The 23,549-nt window shown below is 39.8% G+C and overlaps 1 long non-coding RNA gene across 4 annotated transcripts in view; it reads right to left on the reverse strand.

Moving 5' to 3' along the window:
* LOC118677043 overlaps nt 1-23,549 on the reverse strand; it is a 54,804-nt gene that overhangs the window by 26,912 nt on the left and 4,343 nt on the right. For 2 of the 4 annotated variants that reach the window (XR_004974307.1, XR_004974310.1), the window contains exon 1: nt 93-239. The exons of 1 other annotated variant lie outside the window; for it this stretch is intronic. This is a non-coding gene — a long non-coding RNA (uncharacterized LOC118677043). Of the gene's footprint in view, nt 1-92; nt 240-302; nt 466-23,549 lie in introns of those variants that run through there. One more of the 4 variants, XR_004974308.1, reaches the window with a different exon arrangement.

The following is a 23,549-nucleotide window of genomic DNA, read 5'->3' on the forward strand; positions in this document are numbered from 1 at the left end:
ACCACCAGCTTTGTGGCAGAGTGATAGTCAATTTGCATATTCCCTCTTTATTGTATAGGATAATATAAATACTCACACCAACTAAACACTACCTGTTCCTGTTATTGTAGCCCTGGTTTGGTAACCCTTTATTTTTCTGCTTGGCTACAATCACCATTAATGCTCCCATATTCTGAGTTTCTTCATTGAAATACAGTCACGGAGAACCATTCCTAAATGCTCCCTGCTACTATGGATTGTATTCCTGGAAAATGAATACAATAGTTAGAATGGATTTTTCTCCCAAGCACCTGGGTTCTTACCTGGACTGAAGATCTGGCCTACTTTTTAGCAGTGTCAATGGTGTGAACACACTGGTTTGCATGCCCACGTCTCTGCCGTCCATGACAGAGCAAAGCATTTGGCTGGTCATGATGATTTTTGAGTTGGAATTGGGCTTTCCTCTCATCCTTGTGAATCTAAGAAGATAGCTTTTAGCAACATCTTTATTTTATATATTTTTAAATGCCCTCGGAAACCCTTTTCTATTCCAAGTACCTGCTTATGAAGTAGACCTTAAATCATCAGACTGTTGTTGGTGCAACTAACAAAACAACTCTAAGCAAATAAGGGGAAGTGGAAGATGTGACAGTCACCACACTGAGCAGGCTACAGGCCAGTGCAGCTCCAAAGGAGTGCCTCTGGTTTTCCTAGTGCAGTGATGGCGAACCTATGACACACGTGTCAGAGTGACACATGAACTCATTTTTTTGGTTGGTTTTTCTTTGTTAAATGGCATTTAAATATATAAAATAAATACCAAAAATATAAGTCTTTGTTTTACTATGGTTGCAAATATCAAAAAATTTCTCTATGTGACACGGCACCAGAGTTAAGCTAGGGTTTTTCAAAATGCTGACACACTGAGCTCAAAAGGTTCACCATCACTAGTGCATGGACTAGACTTTTAACTGATCAACTTTGTTCTGGGATGTAACTGCTAGTCTCCTGAACACATCATGCATTGTAAGTACATGCAACTTAATTTTAAAAAAATATTCAGGCTGTGAATATAATGTATACAAGAATAAAGTAACATGAATACTTTTAAACACGTTTTTAATACTCATACTTAACATGAAGATTCCTAAAAATGGTTCATTTACGTAGAGAGGCTATACCTTTCCAAGTAGTGTAATTCCTCAAAATCTTTCTAAACTTCTTTCAGAACCCACCATGCAAAATGATGCTAATTCTTTGAAATTAAATATAATTCTTGAAAACACGCACATAAAAAGAAAATATAGTAACTAATTTGTGGTAATGAAGCTATTTATTACTTCATTACCAGAATAGCAGGAACGACCAGTTGACCAGTCGCTATGACGTGCACTGACCACCAGGGTGCAGATGTTCAATGCAGGAGCTGCCCCCTAGTGGTTAGTGCACTCCCACAGGGGGAGCGCTGCTCAGCCAGAAGCCCGGCTCATGGCTGGTGAGCACAGCTGCTGAGGCTGGAGCGTCTCCCATCTCTGTGGCAGCGCTACCCAGCAGCGACGGCAGGCACAGCGGGCTGGGATGAGCACGAGCAGCTCAGCACCTGGCCCCGGCTCGGGCTCCTCCCTGGGCGCCTGCCACTTGGTGCACTGCTACATCCCCAAAGGGGTCCCAGATTCCAAAAGGGCACAGGCCAGGCTGAGGGACCGCCCCCCCCCCCCCCCCCCCCCCCCCCCCCCCCCCCCCCCACCATGCACAAATCTAAAATTGGAATAGCAAAAATGGTTTGAACAGTGGCAAATCTAGCCCTTTAAGGAGACTTCAATGCAATTAAACAGATCATAAATGCCTAGTCATTTCTGAGCTAGGCGATGTGTCAGTGAAGATAATGGGCACATGTTAAGGTTAGCTGAATGGGTGTATGCTGTTGGTTGCTCATTTGTTCAGATTCCAGTATACTTGTTTATATTAGTGTTCATGCAATTTTGAATTATAAAGAATAGAGGCAGCGCAGTGTGATGGTTAAGCACATGGACTCCAGACTCAGGCAGGTGTGGATCTCTGTCTGCATGCAGTCACCAGTTGCTAGCCCTCTGCTTTTGGGGAATTAATCTCTTTGTACCTTGGTTTCTTCATATATAAAACATGAATATTGGCTGTATAGTTAAGTAAAATAATGTAACAAATAGCTTAATGAGGTGTGTGGCACAATAATAAATTTTCATTAACATGTTAGCAATTAAATACTAACATGTTAGTTATTAAAATGCTTCTCTCACTTCATGTTTATGTCATATCATCATTAAAAAAATTCATTTCAACACATCTAAAAGAATAAAACAAACGTGTCAGTACAGAAAAATCTAAGTTAACTTATTATTCAAGTTTAATTCCTGTAGACAGTTCAGTTATTAATATGTGTCATTAGCAAACAGCAGACACAAAACATGTGAACACACAGGTAATTCAATGCCAGATACAAACTCTCTTTAAGCCATAATTTTAATCTTTTATATTTTTAATTTGCTTTTTTAAATTGTTTCGATGTTGATTACTTTGGGTTTTATTGGGAAAATAGGTACAAGATTTTGTTGGGAGAAGAGAGGGTTAAAAAATTCTTTGAAGAGATTCCAAAATAGCCACCAAAGGAAGAGTTACTACAGGTACAATATTCCCGAATGTTTATTTTTCTTTCTTGCAGGTTTCAAATGGGTCAGCATTATCAGTAAAACAAGAAGTAAACAAAGACCAGTCTCAGATTACATAGGCTCCTGAGGCCATCTACAAAGTAAACATCAGTCACCCCATGAAAAAGACAACCATTCCCTGTTACTGGACACTCACAGGCCGGGCCTACCCACCACGTGGCACAGTTAATGAATCCACTTATTTCTAATACAAATAAACCAGAGAGGGGAAGTGGTCAGCCAAAGCTGAATGTAAAGGCAAGATGGGAAGATGGTTAATAAAAATGCTCAAGGCTGACATTTCCTTTTTATTTAAAACATGCTTTTCTTGAGAATGATATGATCTTATTGATATTGCTTAGTAAGCCTCAGCTGATGCAGGATTTAAGGTCCTTTTAGAAGTATTCTTTTTCTGAGTGGAAAAAATAATTCTAAAGGAAAAATTTAAAGTCTGTCATGGTTCCACAGAACAAGGACTGAATGCAAGGAAACATAATTACTTTCTTCTTTAGCCACTAATTGCTTAAAAAATGTTGATGTTAATGTGTCTTTTCTGCAGAATGTTGAGATTTGTGAAAATCCTTAAAATAGTGCAAACCTTCTACTTAAGTAACTCTACATGTAGAAGTTTAGAAAAAGAAAATAATCAAGAATGTGTTAAAATATATGCAAAAGGACTTCAGGAACACATCTTAATAATCACAAAATGGAATAATCTAAAGGTTTAAGAATAAATTGATTAAATAGAATACAGCATGTTCACATAATGGAATGTTATGATATTTTTGAGAGCATTACATGATGAATGGAAATTCCTACAATATAATGGTAAGTGAAAAAGATAATGTATGCTAAAATGGAAATTATTTATATATATTTTTTGTTTTGTCATTTCTGTGTTTTTTATCTTTATTAAATTATGTTGTTAAAACAAATATATAAACATTTTGACATATTTGCAGGAATAATAAATATATGATGATGACATGAATTCTTTTAGACTTTAGAGGAATAATATTAAAGGTGATTTTGTTTCTTATTTTTTACTCTTTCAAGTTTTTTGTAATGAACATATGTTTATAGGAACATTTGTGCATGGAATTTTTTGGTAAGGAAATTACATACTCAAATGTGAACATCATTTTTGAGTCCCAATAAATAGTACGCGTTAGTTCTTCATTTCCATAGTCATGTACCTATTTTCTTGGTGTCCAGTCTAAATTCTCCATATGCAATTTTAAATATTCCCCTCCTCCTTTGTTGACACAAATTAATAGCAAGATAATCCCTTTATATTGATCTTTTTTCTGCTCTTTTAATAATTTCTGTAGTACTACCCAAAACAATTCTGTAACTGAAAAATTTGAGAAAATCATGGGAAAAGGATTTGCAATAATATAATGCTTAACTAAACCATAAAAAGACCCACATTTCCCCTACATTCTTTTCCTTCATTTCTTTGAAATAATTAAAAGGAAATTAAGGCATTTATAATTTTATAGTTCTCTTTTAGATAAATAATACCCCATATTATTTTTTCATAAACAGGAAATTGTAAACTATGTTTTCAGTTAAATTGGGAATGTACACATTGTACTCAACCAATTTACAAATGTCTCAATAGAATAAATACAACCACATAGAATGTTTTTCAAAAGATATAGAGCCTCATGGTATTAAATAAAAATTCTGAAAATCAATTCATTACATATATTGAATTCATTAATTCAATAAATCATTAAGAGCATCCTTATTAGGAACTTACATTATGTTAAATAGTTATGAATCATAAATGCTGACATATATTACTCTGTCATGTATTTTTTCTGTTTATTTGCTTTTTAAATATTTTGCTGTTAGCTCTCTTGTGTTTACTATATTCCAAGATATCTTTATGCTCTTCAACTGCTGTGTTTGTTTTTTTGTTAATCCTCACCTGAGGATATTTTTTCCATTGATTTCTAGAGAGAGTGGAAGGGAGGGAGGAGAAAGAGAGACAGAAACACATCAAGCTTTGCCTCCCACACACGCCCTGTCTGGAACTGTGGAACCTGCAACCAAGGTAAGTGCCATTGACTAGGAATCGAACCTGAGAACCTTTGGTCCATGGGCCAACACTATAATCACTGAGCAAAAACCAGCTAGGGCTTCAACTGCTGTTTTTACCAGAATCAGTATTAACCAGTGGTACAAAATATAAAACACTATTGTGACTGAATTTACATTTAAATATCCTATCTAATAAAAGAGAAACATGGTAATTAGTGTACGACCGCTACCCTTCCCATTGGCTAATCAGCGAGATATGCAATATAACTGCCAACCAAGATGGCGGCCGGCAGCCAGGCAGCTTGAAACTGACATGAGGCTTGCTTGCTTCAGTGATGGAGGACTCCAACGTTCCCCGCCTGCCGCTGCAGGCCTCTGAGCTGCAACTCTAAGCAATTATGTAACAAATATAGAAGCTAAACAAAACCCCAGAAACCTTCTTTAGTCCACCAGGCTTCAGCCAGCAGGATCGCAACATTGTAAACAAAGGCCAGAAACCTGCTTTCAGCAGTGGAGGCCTAAGCTAAAGCTGGCCCAGAATAAAAAAGAAAAAAAAGAAAAAAAGGAGCAGTTGGGAGCTTCAGTCACTCGCCAGCCTGAAAACAGCCCTCAGCCCCTCACCCAGACTGGCCAGGCACCCCAGTGGCGACCCCCACCCTGAAGGGTGTGTGACCAGCTGCAAACAGCCATCATCCCCTCACCCAGGCTGGCCAGGCACCCAAGTGGGGACCCCCACCCTGATCCAGAACACCCTTCAGGGCAAATCAGCCAGCCCCAACCCGTGCACTAGGCCTCTATTCTATATAGTAAAAGGGTAATATGCCTCCCAGCACCGGGATCAGCGGAGCAGAGGGGCCTCTCGGCACTGGGATCAGTGTGACAGGGGGCAGTGCCCAAACCCCCTGATCACCCTGCGGCTCTGTGTGTGACAGGGGGTGGGGCCACAACCTCCCTATCCGCCCTGCTCTGTTCATGACAGGGGAAGGTGCCCCAACCCCCTGATCAGCCCTGCTCTGTGCCTGATAGGGGGAGCTCCCCAACCCCATGATCACCCTTCGGCTCTGTGTGTGACAGGGTGCAGCGCCACAATCCCCTGATCGGCCCTGCTCTGTGTGTGACGGGGTAGAGCCATAGCCTCCCCATCGGCCTTGCCCTGAGTGTGACAGTGGCAGCGCCCCAACCCCCTGATTGGCCCTGCTCTGTGTGTGACAGGGGGCAGTGCCCCAACTCCCCTATGGGTCCTACTCTGTGAGTGACGGGGGGAGCTCCCCAACCCCCTTATTGGCCCTGCTCTGTGTTTGACAGGGGGGAGCTCCCCAACCCCCTGATGGGCCCTGCTCTGTGCGTGACAGGGGGTGGCACTGCAACCTCCCCATTGACCCTGCCTTTAGTGTGACAGGGGGCGGTGCCCCAACCCCCCAATTGGCCCTACCCTGAGTGTGACTGAGGGTGGCATCGCAACCTCCTGATTCGCCCTGCTTTGTGCATGACAGGGGGCGGCGCCCCAACTCCCCAATCGTTCCTGCTCTGAGCCCGACCAGGGGCTGCACCTAGGGATTGGGCCTGCCCTCTGCCACCCAGGAGCAGGCCTAAGCCAGCAGGTCATTATCTCCCGAGGTGTCCCAGACTGCAAGATGGCACAGGCCGGGCTGAGGGACCCCCCCCCTCCACCCCGAGTGCACAAATTTTTGTGCACCGGGCCTCTAGTATAGTATATAATTCACAATATATTGCATATAATAGCTTATCTACATATATCATTAAAGCATGAAACATTATATATACTTCAATATATTGTGCACATGCATATTTCTTACTTAAATATACATATACATTCTTTTCCATCACTTTAGTAAAATATGAAGGAATTTCTAAGACTCAAAATAAAGTAACATAATGTTAATGAATATGTTCTTTGCCACTGCAACTTCGATGCTCCCATGCTTTACAAACAGTTTTCTACTAGGATTTAATTTAATTTACTGAGTTATTTTTTAATACATCTTTTTATTGAATCCAGAGAGCAAGGGAGAGAGAGAAATAGAAATATCAATGATGAGAGAGAATCATTGATCAGCTGCCTCCTGCCACCCCCTACTGGGGATCAAGTCCACAACCCAGGCATGTGCTCTGACTGAGATTGAACCAGTTACCTCCTGGTTCATAGGTTGATGCTCAACCACTGAGCAACACCAGCCAAGCAACATTTTAAATGTCTGTGAGAAAGTTCTTGAATTAGTATGAGAATAATGGGCACCTATCAATTACTTCTGCAAATGTAGTTCTTTTGCAACTATCAGTACAGGTATTGAGTACATTAATATTTACTATTTACTTGAAGTATGATTTAGCCAGATACCTTTATTATAGCTCAACTATATCTTACATCCAGTGGTTATATCATTCAGCATCTTATAGATTACTTGAAACATTTTAGATTCAGTGAAAAATAACTTCTAGTCCACATGCTTATATTTTTTCTCTCTGGCCGTCATTCTACTTGGATATACTAGTAATTTTCTAACTTAACCTGTTGAAGGAAAGTCCTTTTGCCCCAGATCCCACTTGATCTTCAGGGCAGTTTGGGGCTTAACTTGAGCTGCTAAAGGTGCAAAGGTTAATCTAATTTAGGGAAATGGTTCTTTGTTTCACCCTAATTAAAATTCTAGTCTTGCAGTATAATAAAAGGAGTCATAGTAGCAAGAAATGGCCTAGCCATGCATATAGTCGCAGTGTTCAAGTCTGTTTAGAAATGTTTCCTTAATTAGAACATGTGAAAATGCAATTGCCCTTCATATATTGAAAAAACACACAAAATTACAGTATAACTCAGGAAGATATTTTGGGTTCTATACACCCTCTTACCAAAGATTACAGAATTGTTAAATTGAAGTAAGAATTAAAACTAACATTTTCCTATAATGTTATATTCAACATCATTTTATCCTAGATTTCCAACATTTTACTACATAGGGATCTTGGAGTTTAAAGTCAGATCTAGTTTTTAGTCATGGCTAATGAACATTGAGCAAGTTAATCTTAGTTTTTTTTATCAGAAAAACTGGTAGGGGAATATGCTGGGGGTGAGAGGGGAATAACACATAATTCACAAGGTTGAAATGTGAGTTAAGTAAAATAACACATATAAACTGCCTAGCAAAAAAAGTGGCTTTAAAATAAATCTTTGCTGTTTTTTTTTTCTTTCTTTCAGCTGAGTGCCCTTCTTGAGACATTTGTTTCATTACTTTAGCTATTGTCAATTAATATTTGTTTATAAGGGGCATTTTCTCAATTGATAATCAATACATTAACTTAAAAAAAAAAGACATAATCTCCTTTAAACATTTAATGGAAAATACCTGGGAAGTAATTGCTCATTCTCACTCAAGGTATTATTCTCAAGATAATTGGAACAGAGACTCTTAAAAACTACTTACAATATATTATGTGGTTATTAGAAGGGCTAATTTTGTTCTCATTTTTAATTACAGAGTTGGGTGACATGAGATTTTTTAAAAATCAAAATATGTTGGTAGATAAATATGGTGTTAATAGATTTGGGCTTGAATATGCAGATAATTTCCTTATTTCTGTTATTAATTTTTAACTGTACGTAAAAACACCTTAAAATAAGACAATACAGATATTAGAAAGCTTTATCTAATAATTTTATTCATCTTATTAACTAAAACAATAATGTAATTTATCTGGGTGTTTGGAGTATTGTAAAAGTTTACTAAATGCTGTTATTTTTGTAGTTGCTATATCATGAATATCTTTCAAACAAAGGCCATATTTGGCAAGATGAATTGACATCAAAATCATAACTGGTCTTTCATGATAACCATAGGATAGGTTTCAATTAACTTGTCCAATTGCCTGGACTCTTTGCTAATGAGGATATTTTCAGTCCTGTGAGTTTGCCTCACTCTAGCCCAATTTACTTATTCCATCATGACTGACTGTAGTCCAAATCATGGCCAGGATGCAAATGAAAATGAGGCCAGAGACTTGTCCCCTAACTAAGTTGGATAAGTAATGAGTATTCCACTGTTAGACACAAGTGGAAGTCATTTCAACTCAATCTCTTGAGAACTTATGAGCCAACTATTATGATAAATATAGAATTTAAATATGAATAAGCTCTGTTCTTTTACCTTGAGGTGTTTAATCAATTGAGAGACATGGATAAACAGATAGTGTGCTTTAAATAGTATGATGATGACCCATACAATATGCTGTGTAGAAAAGTATAGAAAAGGGCACATAACCCAGCGAGGAGTATGTAATAGAGGTGTGTGTGTGTGTGTGTGTGTGTGTGTGTGTGTGTGTGTGTGTGCAGGCAGCTGATGGGGGATCAGGAAGGACTTCCTAGAGAAGATAAAACTATTCTCAAATGTTATCTTAGAGTGCACTACATTTTGTAGAACATAAGATAATAGCCCTGACCGGTTTGTCTCAGTGGATAGAGCATCGGCCTGTGGACTGAAAGGTCCCAGGTTCCATTCCAGCCAAGGGCATGTACCTTGGTTGCTGGCACATCTCCAGTGGGGGGTGTGCAGGAGGCAGCTGATAGATGTTTCTAACTCTCTATCCTTCTCCCTTCCTCTCTGTAAAAAACCAATAAAATATATTTAAAAAAAGAAAATAAGATGATAATGTTTATGCACTAATAATTGTGAAATATATTTGTTCTCTTCCAATACAGTTTCTCAATATTTGAATTTTTCACATGTAATGCTTGTAAATTTATAAAATTTCAAGGGGCACTGCCAAAAATTAAAAGACAAACCCCATATTCTAAATTGTTTTTTTGCACAAATACAAAACAACACGATGCTCTGCATTTATGCTGGAATGTCTGCGAGGTGAGCCCACTCCAAGGCATATATGTGCAGTTTTCCTGACCAAAGAGGCTGTCAACATGGGAACGCTAATGTATTTGAACAAATGTGTGTCAGTGTACAGTATAACTATAATTGAAAATAAATAAAAGCAAAAGATTCCAGCTTTATATACTAGGGCCTATCTTCACAACAAAAGAGAGTTTATTGCAAACAATAATGTCATATTTGTTATAATTAACTTATTTCTTCTTAGTTTGACAAACATTTTTCCAGGCACCGTACAACATACAGGAGATTAACTGTTGAATGAGTTATGTCCTCCCCCCTCAAGGAGGTCACTGTTGGTCAGGCTAAGCACTGAATGAACACATGTCCATGTAATTCAAAAGGCTGTGGTAAGAGAGACATCCAGGAACCACCTTTGTAACACCCTTCCTATCTTCAGGAGGGAACATTAGAGGGTACCGTGCTCCTCCAAAGAGCTGCTGCTTATGTAATCTGTGCCATCAATTTCTCCACCTCAGCTTGCTGGCCCTTGTTACTGGCCTATGGCCTGATAGTGCTCTGTTATGCCTGGCTTACATCAAGTACTCTGTTGATGTGCTATTGAGACATCTTTCAATGTAGATGAAAGATGTAGAAACAAATCTATTCAGGGAGATATGAGGTAATTGTGCAATTACCAGACATGGACAAGTGCTGCATGTTGCCCAATTTCCATATTTCAACACTACTTGCTAACTGCAGACAATAACCACAAGCTATCACAGAGGATATTCAAAATAGAGACTGTATAGAGGTGGGAGTATTACTTGTACTACTATAAATGTTACTATGTGTAAAGATGCCTCTATGTTTAAATATGAGGTTGTTCATTAAATTTTTTTCATATAAGTATATGCTGCAAGTTTCAAAAACAGATTTTACCCCCTAAATACCTGTGTAGTTTTAAATAACTTGAAGTGGTATCCTATATATGGGACATTTGGCTCAGATTAATAGGAAGGGAATTTTGGCTGAAATAGAGCAACACATTCTTTAAATGATCTTTAAACCCCATTGATGTGATAAGCAAACATATATTAGCTTCACTGATTATAGCGAGACCATATTAAAGCATTTTTCTTCATAAATTGGTTTGACACTCATTTATGTGACCAATGTTTCCATTAAAAAAAGATATAGTTTAACTAACCAAAGTTCCTATAAGTCTATGAGAACAGAAAACCAATGCTGGGAATCTAAGGATTTGCAAGTGTTGAGTATTTCCATCATCCCTGCTTCTCTCTCTGCAGCAGTTGTCAAAAATAATGGACTTCTCTTGAGTTACTAGGAAGAAGCAGTGCAATATTTAGAAAGAGGGAACAAAGCAGAATGGTAATCATTCAGGTGAGCTGAGGAAGCACATGTGATGAAATGGGTAAGGAGAGCAGTCAGGGAACAAGAGAAAAGGTGTTTGATTCCTGACTGGAATGACCCTGACATTAGAAAACCATCAAAGGAGCTTCTTCCACCAAAGTTTGCTTAATATGAATTATCTTTTTTTTCTTCTTTACATTCCTGAATTTGTTTTCCTTTCAATACTACAGGGATAAGTGATCTTTTTAATAAAAGTAGGAAGAATGAATGACCTGAACATGTTGACAATCTTTGAACACTAGCTTTAAAAAAAATATTTATATGACTTCTTTCTAAACTTGGACACACTAAGGTTTTAGTTTAAAAGTAAAGAGTTTTTTGCAGTATCAATTTAGCCTATCATTGTTCTTATTTGTTTACTTATTGACCTCTTTCCCTCACTAAAATGTAAAGCTCTGTGAGAAAAGATACCCTGTCTGTCTTGTTCCTTAAAAAATATTTAGATAAAACAGCACCTTGCTCATAGGAGGACTCTCAATAAATAATTGCTGAATGGATGTGAGTAAATAAATGAATGACAAAATTAATTAATCCTTAATTTTGAAGCCTGTCCTCATTGTTTTTGTAATTGTTTTATATTTTTCCCCACAAAATATAGAAGGCACTACTGTACTAATAGAAGAATTCTTTTCTGGTATACATTGTAAATATTCTGTGTGGGATTCTTATTGGTGTATTACATTTTAAAAGATATTTCAAAGTATTATGATTATAAACAAACATTTTGGTGGTCAAAACAGGGCTACATTTTGTACTTTTTATGCATTTCAAATGCAAATACTCATATTTGTTAGACATCAAGAGAAAGTACACTTGTAAATGTCAACATTAAGAAATTATAAATTAAAAAAAGAAAAAGAAAGTAATGCAAAATCATTCAAGAGCTTGTCAATTTTTAAAAGATTATCTAAGCAATTGAAGTATGAAACTAACTGCAAGTAAAACTGTTCAAAATGGCAGAATTTGCTATTTAACTCAGAGGTGAGAAAGGCATTTGTTAATCTTCTCCTTCCCCTGAGCTCACCTCTCTCCTGTCTTTGATTTAAGTTGATAGTTGCATATAGGGCACAACTTTTCTTTCTTGTATATATCTTGAGGAGTCATACCCAAGAATCATTCAGAATACCAGTTTGGATTTCAGGAAAAAAAAATCCACGCATAGTCTGGAGATACGCAGGCCATGATTCTAGAATTAATTAAAAATTAACTATGAATGAGGTCTAAATGTCACAGTCAAAGGCCTGCTAAGCAACAATTCACAATACCTGAATCAATACAAAAAAATAAAATGCTTTACATTGAAGCAGAAGAATGTTTTGGGTGAGTCCATGATGCTAAGGGAATCATCTTGAAGGAGGTGAGCTGAGATAAACAAATAGTTCTCCCACATGGTGACTCAGGAAGAAGGAAAGGGAGGGACCTAAGACAGGCAGTTAATGCTGGGGTTCTGAGCGTTGCTGGGCCTGCCTATCAAGAAAAATTTCCCAGTTCTGACTCCCGTGAGGATACACACTTAGAAAGTGTTTGTTTGTTGTTTGTTGTCACTAGATGTCACTTATATGAAATTGGCATGTGTGAAGGGCCCAGGGTCTGCATGATATAAGTTTCTCCTAATTCTCTACTGCTTGTAATCGGTCCTGCCTGGGACATCTGACATTGCAGTTTTCCTTGAAGATTCCTGCTAATTACTATGAAGGAGCAAAACTTCTTCCGACAGAGGATTTTCAAACCCCATTCACATGTTTGGCTTGGTTCTTCTTAACCAGATTTCTCTTCAGAATCCCTGTGGAGGGTGTATAAACACAGCCACTTCTGAAGATTCTGGCTCAGTAAATTTGAGGAAGAAACTCATGGATGGTTGAGAAATATTGCTTTATCTAAACATAGCTATATCTCACAGAGATAATGACCATCATTTTAAGATGAGAAGGTAAGACCTGGTGAGATAGACAGTGTGATAGTGAAGAGAAAGTTTTATTTACAGAGTGATTCATATTAATTATTGTTACTCATAATAATTCCTACCACATAATTGTCAACTGATGTTTGTTGGTGCCAATTCAACACCAACAGGAATCCCCAATTTAGGGTGCAGTGAAGAAGGAAACTTTATTTAGTGCAAAACAGCTCAATGTAATACAGCACAGCTGTGAGAAGAGCACAGCGGTGAGGCGTCCCTGGGACCCAGTCTCTCTTCAGTTTGACAGCTCTGCTCTGCTCCTCTCTGGTATGCTCTATTCTGTGCCAGTCTGCTCTGGCCCCACTGACCTGTTCTGGTCCCAGCTGACCCGTTCTGGTTCAGAGAGACATCTTCCAGACATCTTTGGTGTTTGAGTTTCAGCCAGGAAAATGCAGTCTTCAGTGGAAAGGGAACTGTGCTCCCAGAGCCAGAAGGGAGCTGACTCACATAGACAAAAGTCCCAGCTCCTGGTCTCTGATTGGTCCATCCTCATGCAAATAAGGGCTCCAAAACCTCATAGTTTGATTGGTCCAAAACTTCCCATTAGAATGGAGTTACTCTGGTTGCTGGGTAAAGATGTTGATGGGGATATAGCTATGCAGTTCCAATTGGATGGGAAAGTCTCAGTCTCAATGGTTGAAATAAGATTTCAGAGACTCATCATTTTATAAGTCAGATTCCAGAGGCAGGTAGTTCAGTGAGACTTCTTCCTGAATTGCAGTTTGCATGATTGGCCCCTGTGTAGAAATGGCTGCTAGGCTCTGTTTTGATTTGTTGTGTATTTGTGTTGTGTTGTTTTTTGTTTGTTTTTTCCCAGTAAGCCAACAGGATCCCTTTATGGTAGGTATTTTCTTTCTCAGTGTCCACATAATGAACACCCATTAAGTGTTAAGGACCGAGACTAGTCATGAATGCTTAATCTCATGTAAACATTATTTTAGTGAGAGGAAGAAGTATTAGCTTTATTTCATATAGGAAGAGATTAAATGACTTGGTTAGGGAAAAAAATCTAGTAAGTGCTGAAAATAGATTCCGGGGCAAGTGTGCCTGCACTTAAAACACACATCCTCCCAGTGTATCTCCCCAGAGAGGAACAAAGTCAGCAAAGAACAGGCTTATACCAAGGACATATCTGAGTTAAGAAACAAGTGATACATTAATTAATAGGTATGTGTACAGGGGCCATTTTTTCTCAACCAAAAATTGGGTCACTTTTACAGAAAATAGGACAAAAAGCTTTAAAGCAGACAACTGTGAACATTCTAGGGCACACAGGCAGCATAAATCAGTACATGATAAATAAATAGCACAGGGGAGGAAGAGACAATGTACAGAAGAGAAACCAGTGGATAAAGAGAACATTCTAAGTTGATGGTTTGTCAGGGTTATAGGAGAGATGGGAGGCAGACTGGTTTGAAATACTTTGACATCCTACAGTCTTCCAGTACTCTCTAGTTAGGCCAGAAACATAGAACAACTTGCAAGATTTTTTCCCATATGCCATTAAATTTTTTCATATAAAATTCCCTAAGAGCATTTAAAGAGCAAAATATGATTCAGATATCCTGAGCTAACATGGTGTGGAAATCTAAGCAAGGCAAAGAGTGTTATGCTAAAATTAGATTGCTTTAAAATGATGAAATGCATTTTATATCAAACAAAGCTGTTTTGAAAACAACATAAGAATGCAATTTTCTACTAAGTTGTCTGTGGTATGAAGTGATATGGAAAATGGATATCACATAACCTTATTCTGTTTATCAATACATAATTATGAAGTAATTTACAATAATGCTGTTATTGATTTAGCTTCACCCATGCGCCTTCAGAGGATATTTATACTTTAGGAATGAAATTTAACTAAATTATTGGATGAAAATTGCCACTAAGCAATCCTAATTAGAAAACAGGTGCTGAGGTAAAGATCATGTTTTATCTTGGGACTCCCCTAATCCCAATATAGTTGCCTTTTTAATAGATTGATGTTGCTGTGGCATAACAATTGGGAATAGTTCCTATCAATTCTATTTAGGTGAGCCTCATGCTTCAGCATATGGTAAATAGAAAAACATTTATATTTCCCCTGAAATACTCTGATGTCTGACAAAACATAAGAGTAGCAGAGTTAACAGCTGGACTGCTAGGTTAGAAGTTGTAGAGGTATATATGTGACCTTGCCTCATCATGGACTCGCTCAAAAAATATTTGTGAAAGAACCAGAAAAATAAGGAGGGAAAGAAGGAGGGAAATATTGGAGAAACGAAGTGAAGAAAGAAGATACAAAGAAAAAAAAACCTATTGAAAAACAATCTGGCATATGTAGTCATATCTCACTTTGGATAATAATAAAATCAAGATAATATTACAGCCATTATTGGATTATTTCCAAGTGCAAATATCTCCTTGTTATGTGCTAATTTATTTACTCTTTGAGGGAGGTATTATTACCCCTCTCTTGCACATGAGATGACATAGACTTGGAGGGATTAAAAACATAAAGCCATAATTTGAACCCAGGCAGTGTGGCTGTAGATTCTGTGCTCACAAACACTGTACACCTGACTATACTTTCAAATTTACTTAAATAGAAGTATAAATAAGAATAAAATGGAGGGACATAGCAGAAATTCCATTCCAAATTACTCCTGTGTTGAGGAGGGTAGCTGGCAGACAGGACTTGAGATTTGCAGCCCAACTATTCTTTGCCCTTTCTGTCTTTATATGCAATGATTTCACAAGTTATCTAGCAGAAAACAGGCTTGATGACTGACCTAAAGTGAAATAAACAAAATAATTTATCTTTACAAGTTGATAACAACCATGCTTTGGGTGTAGTACTCTATAGTCCATGATAAAGATTCCAATAAGCAAAGGTAAAATTTAGGCTTAAAGATGTAGTTAGTTATAACTTAACTGACTCTCTAGAATTGCAAAACTAAATGTTAGCCCTGGGAACATCAATACCAAATGAAAGAATCTAGCCAAGTAGCCTTCTGAATTTAATTTTGTTATTTACCTAAAATTTTGTTGTCACATTTTTGTTGTATACATGAAAACTCAGTTTCATAAAGTGAGATCAGAACTATTCAGTGACAGAAGTTATCTTATACATCACCAGAAATGATGAGCTATAGAAGTTCTTATGATAAATATATAGGGGCTTTTGAAATCAGAGGACTTAACAATTATGCTTTCCAAATATGGAACTTTGGAAAATTAACACAGCCATGCTAAGCCTCAGTTTATTTAGATAAAAATGGGGAAGCATAATAACAATATATAAGATTATGTGAGATAAAAATAGGTTCTCACATTTGAAAGCAAGTTTTCAGGTGGTTGATAAACTATCTAATAAAAGAGAAACAGGGTAATTAACTGTACCTCCACTACCCTTCCCTTTGGCTAATCAGGGCGATATGCAAATTAATTGCTAGCCAAGATGGCGACCGGCAGGCAGGCAGCCTGAAGCGAACATGAGGCTTGCCTGCTTCAGTGACAGAGGACTCCAACGTTCCCCGCCTGCTGCTGCCGGCCTCTGAGCTTGCAGTTTGAAACATAGTTACAAATATAGAAGCTAAACAAAACCCCAGAAACCTGCTTTCAGCCAGCCGGGATCTCAGAGCTGGAGTTGAAACAGTGTTTCAATTATAGAACACAAACAAACCAGGTACCTGCTTTCAGCATCCAAGGCCTAAGAGCTGGAGCCAAGCCTCAGAGCTAAAGCTGTCCCAGAATAAAAAAAGAAAAAAAGAAAAAAAGGAGCGGTTGGGAGCTTCAGTCACCTGCCAGCCTGAAAACAGCCCTCAGCCCCTCGCCCAAACTGGCCAGGCACCCCAGTGGGGACCCCCACCATGAAGGGTGCTTGGCCAGCTGCAAACAGCCATCATCCCCTCAGCCAGGCTGGCCAGGCACCCCAGTGGAGACCCCCACCCTGATCCAGGACACCGTTCAGGGCAAACCAGCCGGCCCCCACCCATGCACCAGGCCTCTATCCTATAGAGTAAAAGGGTAATATGCCTCCCAGCACCAGGATCAGCGTGACAGGGGGCAGCGCCCGAATGCCCTGATCGCCCTGCGGCTCTGTGTGTGACAGGGTGCGGCACCCCAACCCTCCCTCCACCCCCCATGGGCCCTGCTCTGTGTGTGACGGGGTAGAGCCATAACCTCCCCTTCGGCCATGCCCTGAGTGTGACAGGGGGCGGTGCCCCAACTCACCTATCGGCCTTGCTCTGTGAGTGACAGGGGGCAGCGCCCCAACCCCCTGATTGGCCCTGCTCTGTGCATGACAGGGGTTGGTGCCGCAACATCCCCATCAACCCTGCCTTGAGTGTGACAGGGGGCGGCGCCCCAACTCCCCAATAGGCCCTGCTCTGAGCCCGACCAGGAGCTGCACCTAGGGATTGGGTAAAGTTCAACTTAAAAATATATTGTTAAGTGAAAGAAGCTAGGCTGAAAAGGCTGTACAGTGGATGAATTCATCCTTATGCCATTGTGGAAAAGGCAAATCCATGAAGGCAGTAAAAATATCAGTGGCTGTCAGGGACTCATGGGGAAAAAGGATGAACAGGTGGAACACAGGGGACTTTAAAGCCATGAAACTATTCTGCATATTTCTGTGATGCTGGATACATGAGGTTAAGCATTGACAAAATCTATAAAAAGGTACAACACAAACAGCAAACCCTGATGCAACCTATGAACTATCCTATCTAATAAAAGAGAAACATGGTACTTAGCGTACATCCGCTACCCTTCCCATTGGTAATCAGGGTGATATGCAAATTAACTGCCAGCCAAGATGGCAGCCGGCAGCCAGGCAGCTTGAAACTAACATGAGGCTTGCTTGCTTCAGTGACGGAGGACTCCAATATTCCCCGCCTGCTACTGCCGGCCTCTGAGATTGCAGTTTGAAACATAGTTACAAATATAGAAGCTAAACAAAACCCCAGAAACCTGCTTTCAGCCAGCCGGGATCTCAGAGCTGGAGTTGAAACATTGTTCCAATTATAGAACACCTACAAACCAGATACCTGCTTTCAGTAGCAGAGGCCTCAGAGCTGGAGTCAGAGCTAAAGCTGGCCCAGAATAAAAAAAGAAAAAAGAAAAAAAGGAGCAGTTGGGAGCTTCAGTCACGTGCCAGCTTGAAAACAGCCCTCAGCCCCTCACCCAGACTGGCCAGGCACCCCAGTGGGAACCCCAACCCTGAAGGGTGTGTGACCTGCTGCAAACAGCCATCATCTCCTCACCCAGGCTGGCCAGGCACCCCAGTGGGGACCCCCACCCTGATCCAGGACACCCTTCAGGGCAAACCAGCCAGCCCCCACCCATGCATCAGGCCTCTATTCTATATAGAAAAAGGGTAATATGCCTCCCAGCACCGGGATCAGCGGAGCCACGAGGTCTCCCAGCACCGGGATCAGCATGACAGGGGGCAGCGCCCAAACCCTCTGATCACCCTGCAGCTCTGTGTGTGACAGGGGAAGGCGCCCCAACACGCTGATCAGCCCTGCTCTGTGCCTGATAAGGGGGAGCTCCCCAACCCCCTGATCACCCTGCGGCTCTGTGTGACAGGGTGTGGCGCCCCAACCCCCTGATTTGCCCTGCTCTGTGCATGACAGTGGGTGGCGCCGCAACCTCCCCATCGGCCTTGCCTTGAGTGTGACTTGGGGCAGCACCCCAACCTCCCAATCGGCCCTACCCTGAGCATGACTGAGAGTCGCATCGCAACCTCCCAATCTGCTCTACTCTGTGCATGACAGGGGGCACTGCCCCAACTCCCCAATCGGCCCTGCTCTGAGCCCGACCAGGGGCTGCACCTAGGGATTGGACCTGCCCTCTGCCACCCGGGAGCAGGCCTAAGCCACCAGGTCGTTATCTCCTGAGGGGTCCCAGACTGGGAGAGGGCACAGGCCTGGCTGAGGGCCCCCTCTCCCCCCGAGTGCACAAATTTTTGTGCACCAGCCCTCTAGTATTTAATAATAAAATACCAATATTGGTTCATTAATTGTAACAAATTAATTGGTTACCTTCATTCTTAGATTCAATTGTGATAGATATATTTGAAAATTGTGCACATTAAAAGGAAATTAATTAGAGTAAATATTTTAATATTGCTATTTGCCCTTTCTCTATAATAGAAGTGTCAGAGATGAAAGAAAATTAGTAAATTGTATCTGAAAATCTCCCTCCTGTCAGAGTCTGACATGAATATAAAATGTTAATAATCATAATAGGGGAAAGAGTACAGGGGAACTGTCTGTACTATCTACTCATATTTCTGGAAATCTAAATCTGTTCTAAAAATAAAATCTACTTCCCTAGCTGTGCTATAGATTCAGCCCACAGAACATGTCATGTGGAGGTGGTTAAGAAAGCAGTTTTGGGTTGAACTCAGTTCTGCCAATAAGTTGCTTATGAGCCTGTTTTCTTGATGTAGAATGAGAATAATACCACGTTTAGTGTAGGGTTATTGTTAAACTAGAGGCCTGGTGCGCAAAAATTTGTGTACTCGAGGGGGGGGGGTCCCTCAGCTCAGCCTATGCCCTCTTGCAGTCTGGGACCCCTAAAAGGAAGACCACCTGCTGGATTAGGCCAGCTCCCCAGAGGATCAGGCCCAAGCTGGCAGTCAGACATCACTCTGGCAGCCCAGCAGCCCTTGGGGGATGTTCATTTGCCAGCAGGGAGCAGGCCTAAGCTGCAGTCGGACACCCTTAGCATTGCTGAGGAGGTGGGAGACGCTCCCACCACCACCGCTGTGCTGGCAGCCGGCAGCCTGGCTTGTGGCTGAGCAGAGCTCCCCCTGTGGGAGCACACTGACCACCAGGGGGCAGCTCCTGCATTGAGCATCTGCCCCCTGGGGGTCAGTGTGTATCATAGTGACCAGTCATTCCCAGTCGTTCTGCTGTTAGGGTCAGTTTGCATATTACCCTTTTATTATATAGGATAGAGGCCTGGTGCATGGTGGGGGCCAGGTGGTTTGCCCTGAAGGGTGTCCCAGATCAGGGTGGGGGTCCCGCTGGGGTGCCTGTCCAGCCTGGGTGAGGGGCTAATGGCTGTTTGCAGGCTGGTCACACCCCCTTCAGTGTGGGGGTCCCCACTGGAGTGCCTGGCCAGCCTGAGTGAGGGCCTGATGGTTGTTTGCAGCTGGTCACACCTTCTTCAGGATGGAGGTCTCCACTGGGGTGCTTGGCCAGCCTGGGTGAGGGGCTGACGGCTGTTTTCAGGCTTGTCACACCCCCTTTAGGTTGGGGGGGGTCTCCACTGGGGTGCCTGGCCAGTCTGGGTGAGGGTTTGAGGGCCGTTTTCAGGCTGGCCAAGCCCCGTGATGGAAGCTCCCAGCCTCTCCTTTTTTTCTTTTTTCTTTTTTTATTCTGGGATTTATTTACCTTCTACAATTGAAACTTTGTAGCTTTGAGAGGAGCTCAGAGTGGGCCAGGGCAGGTGAGAGGGAAGCCGCTGCGGCAAGGGGGAAACTTGGCTTCCTCCATCATTGGGACAACCAAGCCTCCTACTTGCTCCAGCTCCATAGCTGCCAACCGCCATCTTGGTTGGGTTAATTTGCATGCACTTGCTCTGATTGGCTGGTGGGCATGGCTTAAGGCATAGCAAAGGTATGGTCAATTTTCATGTTTGTCTTTTATTAGTGTAGTTGAGATAATGTTGCATACAGTAACTGGCATATAATAAGTGTACAACAAACAGTAGCTACTAGTTGGATCCTAAAAGACTTTAGAGATTTGAAAGATGGAAAAGTAAAGTTCATATGCATGACATTATTTGTGAAGATCATAAAGTAATGTCATTTGAAGAGCACTAGTTGTGTTTTACAGAGCACTGTATTAGGCATTTATTGGAATAAAATTAAAAAAAAATCATGTTTTTTCCCATGAATTAAGACTGACTTAAAAAGTTGTGATTTAAAATCTAACCGACAGACGAATTTTCTCTATATTGGTTTTTGTTCTCCCATGATTTCTTTTTTTCCTACTACTGCAACATTTAAGGAAGGAGAAGATGGAAGAAAAGAATAACAAAAATACCCTTGCAAACTGTAGTGGGTGATCCAAGTACTTTCTCAGCACAGGGAATGACCCCAGGCTGCTCCTTTTCAGTTTCACTCAAATGGAGGCGCTGCAGCATCGATCAGGAAACAGGCTGCATTGTGGTTTACTCTATCCCTGCTAGGTATACTAGGTCTCCATCCTGAATTTCATGGAAATATGTGGATCTTGAGCACAGAAAGGAGGGCTGCTTTATGAGACTATTTAAGATTAGGCTTCAAATTTGTTCTATGGAAGACATGTTGACCACTAAGTCATTCAACAAACTAAACTTAGCCTAGGTAGAAATGGGTCTTGGAGAACAGCAATTCCTTTACCATCTTAACAACCATCCTGCAATGTGTAACACGGATAGAGATTATTTTACACCCTAACTCATCCAAGTTCATGGGTAAAAAAATCACTAAAGTTGTAGGTAAGCAAGAGGACTTTAGATTGCAAAGATTTCTTCTGGCCAATGTACCTAGCTCATTCTCATCCTTCAGTTTACTGCTGAAATGTAAGATTCTAGAAAGTCCCATTTAAACATAACCTCCCTTTCTCTACTCCCTGATACCAGTCAAATATGCTGTCACTCTATTTGCTGGTTTCCATCTTTGTACTTACTAAAATTGACAGTTATACATTTATTTGTGCATTTTTTGTTTGTTATTGCTGTTTTACAATAATTTTCAAACTCCATGAAAGTAAGGGTTGTGTTTTATTCACCAAAATATGCATAGTTCTTTTCATTTTACCTGATTCCAAATGGCACTCAAAAATATCTACTAATTGATTAACTTAAGCAATGAACAAACTTGGAATAGTTACATGTCCAATGATCTCCATGTTAGATAACATATATGTCTCTCAGCTCAGCACTCAGATTAACTTAAATAACTAACTTCTGATTTATTTTAAAAAGCTGGTATAGTCATTTTCTCTGCTTACAATTTGTCTAATCATATTTCTTTTAAATCACAAGTTACTGATGGCTAGAACACAGTGAAGATCACAATAAAGTCATCTTTCCACACTTATAGGGCAAAACAAAACTTGAATACAAATATAAACTAAAAAATATTGACAATTCAGGGTATTCTTTTCCTTGGACACTTCAAGAAGCAAATCTGTAAAAATGAAGCTAAAATTATTTACCAATTAGGTTCCATTCAGCTAACAAATACTGTGGCACAGATAAGTTAATATAATAAAATATAATACAGCTTGATGTAAAGGTTAGAGTGGTTGATATATGAATGTTACAAGACATTATTATTGGAAATTGAGTTTCTTAAAATTAAAACAAAAAGGTTTGGGATATTAGTAATATTTGTAGTCAATAGTAAGCAGATAAAAGTTTCATAATGACATATTAGTCAAGAATTCTCTTTTTCTAAAAGACCAATGCGTCTTTTGCAGAAGCATTTTATCTGAAATCATTTGCTATTATTTAATATAGAAACCCCTCTGATACTATAAGGAAAAGCTGACAATGGCTTCAGGGGTTTGAAAGATTATTTTTAATATTTGGCATAATAGTCTGTAATGGTTCCTATGACTCTGATCACTCAAAAATGGAAAAAAGCAAAGGTAGTTGAATCTTCTCACGTTGCCCTAATAATAATTAACATGCATGTGGTACTTTTATAGCTGGGATTTCAGCTGATACTTGGTTTATCTTTCGAAAATTTCCCATTTGTTTTAGATTGCTAAAATACCATAGTTATTATTTGGATAAATGTTTCCTAACTTGTTAAATAAATAAAATTAAAACTCCTGAGATCATAAAAACTGTCAACCAGACTATAAACTTATGGAAGGAAAGTGCTTGCTTGCAGAATGAATGCAAGGGGCCTTGTGATTATGAATGAAACTATGAGCAAAGGTCAGAGGTTGAAATTAGAAAATTAGTGTGTTCTTTTGGTGGATATTAAGGAAATAGGATAAAATGAACTGATGGCAGCAGTATGAAATAAACTGAGAGAATTAAATGATAACATAATAAAGCTAAAGCCTTTAGAAATAAAAGAACAACAGAATGGGTAAAAATAGGGGTAAACATAATAGAGTACTCTACACCACTCTTCACCCCATGAATTTCTTAAAGCATTTTTTATGATTGAAGCAAAAATTATAGTACCATCTGATGTGGTGCTCAATGGATCTACAGGAATAACCTGGTTGTATTTTAAAAGTGACAGGGAAAGGAACATCAAGGAAAGTAGGTTTTCTATACTTTGCTTGAAGTGATCAAACTAGTAAGCTGTGGTAAGTTACACATGTATATTGCGACACCTAGAGCAAGCAATTATGCTAAGAAAGCTATACTCAAAACCACTAAAAAGAAAAAAAATAGAATTTTAAAACTATATTCAAGTAACATACAGGAAGGCAAGACAAAAGAAATGGAGCAATGGGAAGCAGAGAGCACAGATAAGAAACAAAACAAATGCCACAATGGAATACTTATACTCTATCAAATCAATAATTATTTTTAAAATATATATATAAATGCACCAATTAAAAGACAGATATTGACAGAGTGCATTAAAAAGGAAAAATCTAAAAA

This window comes from Myotis myotis, unplaced genomic scaffold (genome assembly GCF_014108235.1).
Source record: "Myotis myotis isolate mMyoMyo1 unplaced genomic scaffold, mMyoMyo1.p scaffold_m19_p_2, whole genome shotgun sequence".
Lineage (NCBI taxonomy): Eukaryota > Metazoa > Chordata > Mammalia > Chiroptera > Vespertilionidae > Myotis > Myotis myotis.